Source organism: Camelus ferus, chromosome 7 (genome assembly GCF_009834535.1).
Source record: "Camelus ferus isolate YT-003-E chromosome 7, BCGSAC_Cfer_1.0, whole genome shotgun sequence".
NCBI classification, from domain to species: Eukaryota; Metazoa; Chordata; class Mammalia; order Artiodactyla; family Camelidae; genus Camelus; species Camelus ferus.
Genome location: NC_045702.1, coordinates 74,479,014 through 74,488,087, shown reverse-complemented (window position 1 = coordinate 74,488,087; position 9,074 = coordinate 74,479,014). Strand labels below are relative to the sequence as shown.

The 9,074-nt window shown below is 36.0% G+C and overlaps 1 protein-coding gene across 2 annotated transcripts in view; it reads left to right on the top strand.

Annotated features, from left to right (window-relative positions):
* Positions 1 to 9,074, top strand: part of FBXL13 (F-box and leucine rich repeat protein 13) — a 167,868-nt gene that overhangs the window by 28,984 nt on the left and 129,810 nt on the right. The window lies entirely within an intron of this gene.

Sequence of the window (9,074 nt, the reverse complement as noted above, 5' to 3'; positions counted from 1 at the left end):
TTACGTTGCTCCAATTTAAGGTTAAGAAAGATGGTACAGATCTAGAATAAAGAAAAAATCAAAATTTTCCTCAGGCCATTTCTTTTGCTTGTGATAGTCAAATCACAAAACCATTTTGATTAATAGACATAAGAGGTAAGTTTTCAGTAACTATAAAAACATTTTAGTGCTGGCTGAAATAGAAGAGAAAAGGGATAAGGTTTTGAAAGATCTTTAGGCCTCATTTTTTTTCCCCAGGAACACAGTTCCTTTCTATTTATGGGCCTCTATATAGATGATTTAAGGAGAGCATAAAAACATTTAAGCCCATAGTCTTCAAAGCTAACTGGCTACAAACATTTCAATGTGCTTCAAAGTAGGTAATTTACCCACAACATTCTGGGTCTAGTAATTCTCTAAGGTATCAGCTAATACTGGCTTCACCTACCAGTATAAGAAAACATGACTGATGATGGGGCTTAAAGAAATAAGGGCTTTTTTTATTCCCCCTATAACACAAAGTCCAGAGGAAGGCAATCCAGGGCTGGGCCTCCATAATGCCAATTAAAACAGAATTTTTCTGTCTTTTCACCTCACAGTCCTTAGCATCCTTTTTTTTTTTTTTTTAAATTAAAGTATAGTCAGTTTACAAAGTGTCAATTTCTGGCGTACAGCATAACATTTCAGTCATACATATGCATCTTTATATTCATTTTCCTCTTGCTTATTGTCTCATGGTTGCAATATGGCTCCCTCTCTTCCAGCCTAATGTTCACTCACCAGGCCAGAAGGGGGAAAACCACAGTGGCAGAAGGCTAAAGGTTGTCTATCCTTGTTTATTAGGAAAGCCAAAGTTTTCCCAAGACCCCACAGGCAAGACTTTCAGTGACGTGCTTTAAGCTAGAACTCTGTCACTAGGCCATGTCTCACTGCACGACTGCTATGGGCAGGAGGGGACTTTTTTTTTCCTTTCAGTTTTACTGAGATTTAATTGACATGCAGCCTTGTATAAGTTTAAGATGTGTAGCATAATTATTCGACTTACATACATCATGAAATGATTACCACAGTAAGTTTAGTAAACATCCATCATCTCATGTAGATATAAAATTAAAGAAATAAAAAAAGTTTTCCTTGTGATGAGAACTCCTAGGAGTCATTCTTCTTAACAACTTTCACATGTAACACACGGCAGTGTTAATTATATGTATCATGTTGTACATTACATCTTATAACTGCAAGTTTGTACCTTTTCCTTGCCCTAATCCACTTCCCCTTTCCTCACCCTCTGCATCTGATAACCACAAATCTGATCTCTTTTTCTATGAGTTTGTTTTTGAAGTATAACTGACCTACAACACAATATGTTAGTTCCTAATATATAACATAATTCAACAAGATCACCATGATAAGTCTAGTTACAATATGTGACCATATAAAGGTACTGTATAGTTATTGACTATATTCCCCTATTCCCCACACTGTACATTTCATACTCATGACTCATTTATTTTGCAACTGGAAACTTGTACCTCTTAATCTCCCTCACCTATTTTTTTCCTGCCCCTCCTATCCTCCCCTCTGGCAACCACCCATTGTTCTCATTTTAATTTTTTGAGGAACTGCCATACTATTTTCCACAGTGGCTGCACCAGTTTACACTCCCAGCAGTGCACGAGAGTTCCCTTTCTCCATATCCTTGCCAACCCTTGTTATTTGTTGTCTTTTTGATAATAGCCATTCTGACAGGTGGTGTTTCATTGCGGTTTTGATTACCACTTCCCTGATGGTTAGTGACGCTGAGCATCTTTTCATGTATCTGTTGGCTATCTGTATGTCTTCTTTGGGAAAATGTTTATAGGTCCTCTGCCCATTTTTTAATCAAGTTGTTTGTTTTCTTGATGTTGAGTTGTATGAATTCTTTGTATATTTTGGAATATTAACCCCTCATAGGATCTATCTTTTGTGGATACCTTTTCCCATTCAGGAGGTGGCCTTTTCATTTTGTTGACCGTTTCCTTTGCTGTGAAAAAGCTTTTTAGTTGGATATAGTCCCATTTGTTTGTTTTTGTTTTTGTTTCCCTTGCCTGAGGAGACATAGCCAAAAATTACAAAGACCGAGGTCAGAAGACTTATTGCCTATGATTTCTTCTAGAGGTTTTATGGCTTCAGGTCTTACATTTAAGTGTTTAATCCATTTTGAATTTATTTTTGTGCTTGGTATGAGAAAGTAGTTCAGTTTGATCCTTTTGCGTGAGCTGTCCAGTTTTCCCAACATCATTTATTTATTTAGTTATTTTATTTATTTTTTAAGAGATTGTATTTTATTTATTTTTCAAAAGAAGATGAAGGTTGACAAGAGGATGAAGTTCCTTTTTTATAGGATAATCTCAGATTTTTTAATAATTTTTTGGGGGAGTAATTAATTTTTATTTATTTATTTACTAATTTTTTTTTAATGGAGGTACTGGGGATTGAACCTAGGGCCTCATGCATGCTAAGCACCCGCTCTACCACTGTGCTATACCCTCCCCCCAACACCATTTATTGAAGAGGCTGTCTTTCCCTCATTGTATTTTCTTGCCTCCTTTGTTGTAGATTAATTGCTCATATAAATGTGGGTTCATTTCTTGGCTCTCTACTCTGTTCCATTGATCTACGTGTCTGTTTTTGTGCCAGTACCATACTATTTGTTTAATTTGAAAATGTTTTATTACATCAAGTATAGTTTATTTGTAGCTGTAATAAAGCAACTTAAGTAATGATTTTTTAAATTTATTGAAGTACAGTTGATTTACAATGTTTGAGGAGTACTGCAAAGTGATTCAGTTATATATACATATATATATTCTTTTTCAGACTCTTTCCCATTACAGGTTAGTGCAGGATATTGAATATAGTTCCCTGTGCAACACAGTAAGCCCTTGTTGTTTATTTTGTATTTAGTAGTGTGTATCTGTTAATCCCAAATTCCTAATTTATCTCATCCCTTTTTCCTCTTTGGTAACTGTAAGTTTGTTTTCTATGTCTGTTAATCTGTTTCTGTTTTATAAATAAGTATGTTTGTATTATTATTTAAGATTCCACATATAAGTGATATTGTATGATATTTGTTTTTGTCTGATGTACTTCACTTAGAATGATAATCTCTAGATCCATCCATGTTTCTACAAGTGGCATTATTTCATTCTTTTTTATGGCTGAGCAATATTCCATTGTATATATATACCACACCTTCTTTATCTAGTCATCTATCAATGGATATTTAGGTTGCCTCCATGTCTTGGCTGTTGTAAATAGTGCTTCTATGAACATTGGGGTGTTTCAAGTATCTTTTCGAATTAGAGTTTTCATCTTTTCTGGATATATGCCCAGGAGTGGGATTGCTGGATCATATGTTAACTCTATTTTTAGTTTTTTAAGGAACTTCCATACTGTTCTCCATAGTGGCTGCACCAATTTCCATTCCCACCAACAGTATAGGAAGGTTCCCTTTTAGGAGGGGACTTTGAGTGGGGTTTGGGTGAAATAAGCAGGCAGTCAGCCTCACTGAAGGTGGATTTGAACTGCCAGTCATCAGTCAATATTTAAAAAGGCATTCGTCCTTGCCAGAAAAAAAAAGTATTGGTTTCAGTAAAAAGCAAAACAACATCTACAACAGATAAGAAGCAAGAAGATCTTTAAGAAGTCAATACATAGTTGCTGCAAAGGAACTCTGGTTTAATGCTCTTCCATCTTCCAGTTCAGAGAAATAAAAAATGCCAACTAATAAAGAACCACAGAACCCAGAGCCAACATACTATCTCATAATGTGATCCAGGGCCTAACAGAAACTTGTACATGGAAACTTCAATGTTATGATGAGCTATGAATTTGCATACTTTGCCATAAGAAGTCTTTCAGTTTGATAACGTAGCGATGAAAAGTCCAGGCACAGTGCTCAGGAGAACTGGGTTCATATCTCACCTCAGCTACTCATTAGGAGTGTAATCTTGGGCAGTTTCAACCCTCTTGGCCCTTTATTTTTAAAACTTCCTCATTCTCATCTCCGCAACCAAACTCTAAACTTACAGAGCAGAATTTATGTTGGATTAATTGAAGTTTAGATTCATTTTGATATGATTTTGGGAAAATCTCATATCAGAATATGGGAAACAGGTAGAATTACTGGGGATGTTGCTCAGGACAATGAAAATCAATGCGAGTTCTTGCATTTTAAATATTACTTTCTAATATCATGTCATGGGTTATGATCAGGCTTCCTGTCCCTCCTTCTACCCCAATTCCCTGCTTCTGTGTGGAATGATATTGAGCACTTTGGGGATCAGATTTACAGAGTCTGCCAGAGTGCTCAAACCACAGCATGATCTAGAAAAGAACATAAGGATTTCTGTGCTATGCTTTTACCTTTTTCAGGAGGTACAACTGAGAATCTGAGAAATTAAATGACATCTGCAAAGTCAGAACCACAAAATTGAGAACAGAATCTGGTTTTCCTGACTCCTCAGCTAAAATTATAGCCTCTACATCATTCTAGTTTTCTCTCTTGGAGAATTCTAAAGAAATGGATTATATACATAAATGTATATAAAATGATCATTTATAATACATACACATATTGAAACAAAAAACAATAGTTAAGAACCATTATACATCTATTTAGTTGTACTACCCTTAAAAAAATACAAGAGTAACTTTTAAAAATTACTAAATCTTGATGTGACACTAAAGCACAGCATTATTTTTGGAGATATTCTCAATTTTTTCCCAATCAAATAGTCAAGAATGGCCATTAAAGTGCACAGGTAATTAAAGAATAAATTTATATAATAGTGTAAAAATGGAAATTAATGATTCTAACATTCATGTCTTGATCAGTTGGGCTTATTAAGCTTATTAATGCAATAGATTTGCCTAGCTAATTTTTTAACTCATAGTTTTAAAATGGCATTTAATTTGGTGACTTCTCTGGTCAATGAATTCTCAGGGACTTGAGAAACCAAGGTGTGAAATCATAAAAATGTAATGTGAATTAGGTCTAAACTTAAAAGCTTTTGGAAGTGTTAGTTTTTGAAATAAATTGAGATGTGTGCATTTAGACTGCCTAATGTTTTGAGGGAGTAATTGAAAACAGTCATCTGGAATGAGATACAATCTGAACTTAACTCGGAAAACTGCAGGTTTGCTTTTTAGGTTCAGTTGTATCAACTCATGAAAACAAGTCAGATTCTGTTTTACTATCTTCTTCTTTAGTATCATTTACCCATTAGGAAAGGCAGCTTTGTTAACAGATGGTAGAGCTCATATACTATCTGTCAAACTCAGAGCCAGTGGGACGGTTGGCAAAGACAGTTTTCCATGAAAATGCAAGTTATTTCTTCTTCTTCTTCTTCTTCTTTTGTATGTGTGTAGCTTGGCAAGCAATACAGAGAAAACCCTTATGTTGAAGAATTTGGAAAGTCTAAATAACCTACTTAAGCAATGCAGTTGTCTTAGAATGAAAAACTGCTTGATTAGTTTAATAACATAAGTAGTATCTTGGGGCTATCTTTCATTTTAAACAACTGTAACTTTTTGTTTGTTTGTAAAAGCTAACAGTGTGTGGACTTGATAAGAGTTATAAAATCACCTTCAGATCTCATAATGTTGATGACTCATCTTTTCACATGGGAAAAAAATCCCTGGATAACTGTTAAAATTTGTACCATGTTGCAGGAGAAGAACCAGATGGTTCAGGCCTGTTAGATTACATTACTTAGAAATATAAAACAAAAGAGTATTCTCAATGACTTTTTGAGTCCATGTTTTGATAACCTCAGGGGTCAGTCTGACCTCAATTCACCGAAGCAAAGAGTGGTTCCAGGTTTCTTAGGCATGTACTGTGCGAACTTCAGATAAGGGAAGCTTCCAAAACCACATTGCTCCATCAAAGAACTATGTGTGTGTGTTGGCTCAATTTGTGGTGTGGGTGAAAAAGTAAATGAAGCCAAATGTCTAAAAATTGCTTTAGGATCAGTTTCTTTTTGGTAGAGGATTGCTCTGCCCATAGGCCTGGCTTTTATCACTTCAGCCCTAATCAGGAGTGCTATCTAAGTTAAGAAGTTTACGAAGGATTTTGATATAAAGTTTTTATGACTTTTAAATTGTAAAAGATGTTACATTAATTTTAGCAGGAACCACCTTTGCAAAATGATACATCGCTGGTAAGATGAAAAACTAGCAGGGAAAGAAGCACCTCTGTGGAAACTGAGAGAGTGTGCTCTGGAGTCTGGGTGGCCAATTCTGTCACCAGCTGCATGACCTTGGTCATCTTGCTTAATCTCTTGTTTCTATGTTGTCTCCTTTGTAATGAGGGGATAATATCTCCCACCTTTTCTATTTTGTGAGGATTAAATTAGTTAATACACAGTGCTTAGAACAATGCCCAGCATATACTGAATTCAGGTAGAAGTTACTATTATTAATAAGTTGAGTTCAGATGACTGAATGATGGAGAAGCCACTGAATAGAAAGGTGGGAAGATGGGATTCTAGACTTAGCCCTGTTGGCTCTGTCAGCTTGCTGACCTCCCACAGGGCATCTAACTCCTCTTACCCTCAGTTAAAAGACTCTGAAAACCCCTAGGAAATAGTACATAAGTACTTGTAGTTCCTTCTGTAAAATAAGGGTGGACGAGATGGCCTCTAGGATCACTTCGCTGTAAACATTTATGACTCCTGGATGAAAACGAGCGTCCCAGCAGAAGAAAATCTCAGAAGTGAATGCAGAAAATCCTACAGAGGGCTTCACTTATGCTCCTGTCCTGTTGGTAACTCTCTTCCACCCACTGTTAGCTTAGCTAGGTCTTTCTTTACTTCTCAGCTTAAATATCCCCCACTGGAAAGACCTCTCCTGATTACCCAATCTAAAATCAGCCCCTGCTGTAAGGCCTGTTCTTTTCCTTCATGGCACTTCTCACTGTAAGTAGCTATTAATTTTTAATAGTGTTCTTGTTTTTTGTTTGTCTCTCCTACTAAACCATATGCCTTTGGGGTTCTGGGATTACATCTGCTTTGATTATTTCTGCTGACCTGAAACAAATACACTGTCAGATAATTCTCCAGCAAAGATGGGCTTATTCAGGATCAACAGAGAATTGCACTTGGAGGTCTGTAACATGGTGAGCCATGTGCAAGTCCCCCCATGGCAAGGGGAGGAGAGTGCCTTTATAGGGATAAGAAGGAAGCTGGGAGGGCTAAGTAAACAAAGAGCCCATGGCTTTGCACTGACTGAGTCCTTGCCAGGAAAGAAGAGTCATCTTTCTTCTTCCTGTTGGGCTCTGCTATCCTCACGGTGCATGAGGGCTCTCCCTTCTGGTCTCCCAACTCCATTTAATTGAGGTTTCTGGTTATTGAGTTTTTACATTTCTTTATCCTCAGAACCTAATAGATTGGCACAAGCAGGAACTCAATCGAGATTTTATTTTATTTATTTAACAACTATATTGGATGCCTACAGTGTACAAGGTTCTGTTTTAAGTACTGGGAAAACAGAAGTAGATTAGCAATACCTCATGGGGCTTATATATTAGTGTGAAAAATCAGATAGTAAACAAAGAAACAAATACACAAGAACACGTCATGAAGAAAATATATCAGGGTAAAGGATGATCACTTTACTAAAAGGAACACCAAAAGCAAAGGTAACAAAAACAAACAAGTGGGACAACATCAAACTAAAAAGCTTGTTTACAGTAAAGGAAACAAACAACAAAATGAAAAGGCAGCCTACTGAATGGGAGAAAATATTTGCAAACCGTATATCTGATAAGGGGTTAATATCTAAATACACAAAGAACTCTTATAACTCAATAGTAAAAAACCAAACAATTTGATTAAAAAGTGGGCAGAGGATCTGAACAGACATTTTTTTCCATAGAAGACATACAAATGGCCCACAGACATATGAAAAGATGCTCAGCATCACTAATCATCAGGGAAATATGAATTATAAGCACAATGAGATACCACCTCACACCTGTTAGAATGACTATTGTCCAAAAGCCGACAGACGAGTGATAGTGAGGATGTGGAGAAAAGGGAACTTTTGTGCACTGTTGGTGGGAATGTAAATTGGTTCAGCCACTACTGAAAACACTATGGAAGTTCCTCAAAAGAGTAAAAACAGAACTGCCATACGATCCAGCAATTCCACTCCTGACTTTATCTGAAGGAAACAAAAACACTAATTTGAAAAGATATCTGCACTCCCATGCTCACTGCAGCATTATTAACAGTTAGCCAAGACATGGAAATGACCCAAGTGTCTACCAACAGATGAATAGATAAAAGAAAATGTGAGATATATATATATATATAGATAGATAGATAGATAGATATAGATATAGATATGAAAATTATTCAGCCATAAAAAGAGGAAATCTTGGCATTTGGGACAACATGGACAGAACTTGAAGGCATTACGTTAAGTGAAGTAAGTCAGAGAAAGGCAGACAAATACTGGATGATCTCACTTATGTGTAGAATTTAAAAACCAAACAGCAAAAATGAACTCATAGATACAGAAAATAGATTGATGGAAGTAGGCAAAATGAGGGAAGGCGGTCAAAAGGCACAAATTTTCAGTTATAAAGTAAGTAAGTCATGGGAATGTATTGTGCAGCATAGCGACTACAGTTAATAATACTGTATTGTGTATTTGAAAGTTGCTAAGAATAGATTTGAAAAGTTCTTATCACAAGAGAAAAAAAAAACCTGTAACCATATGTGGTGATGGATGTTAGTTAACTAGACTTACTGTGGTGGTCATTTTGCAATATATAGAAAAATTGACTCACTATGTTGTATACCTGAAACTATTATAATATTACATGCTAATTATATCTCAAATTAAAAAAGAAGTGACTGGGATGTGTTGCTGTAGACAGTACTGTCAGGGAAGACTTCTCTATGTGGGACATCTGTTGAAAAAATTACAAGAAAAATAGTGTCAGGAAAATAGGAGCAACATTTCAGTGTGGCTGAGTAAGGTCAGTTTAGCTGGAATGAATGGAAGATTTGTGTTGGATGTAGCAGGATATAAAATCGGAAAAACAG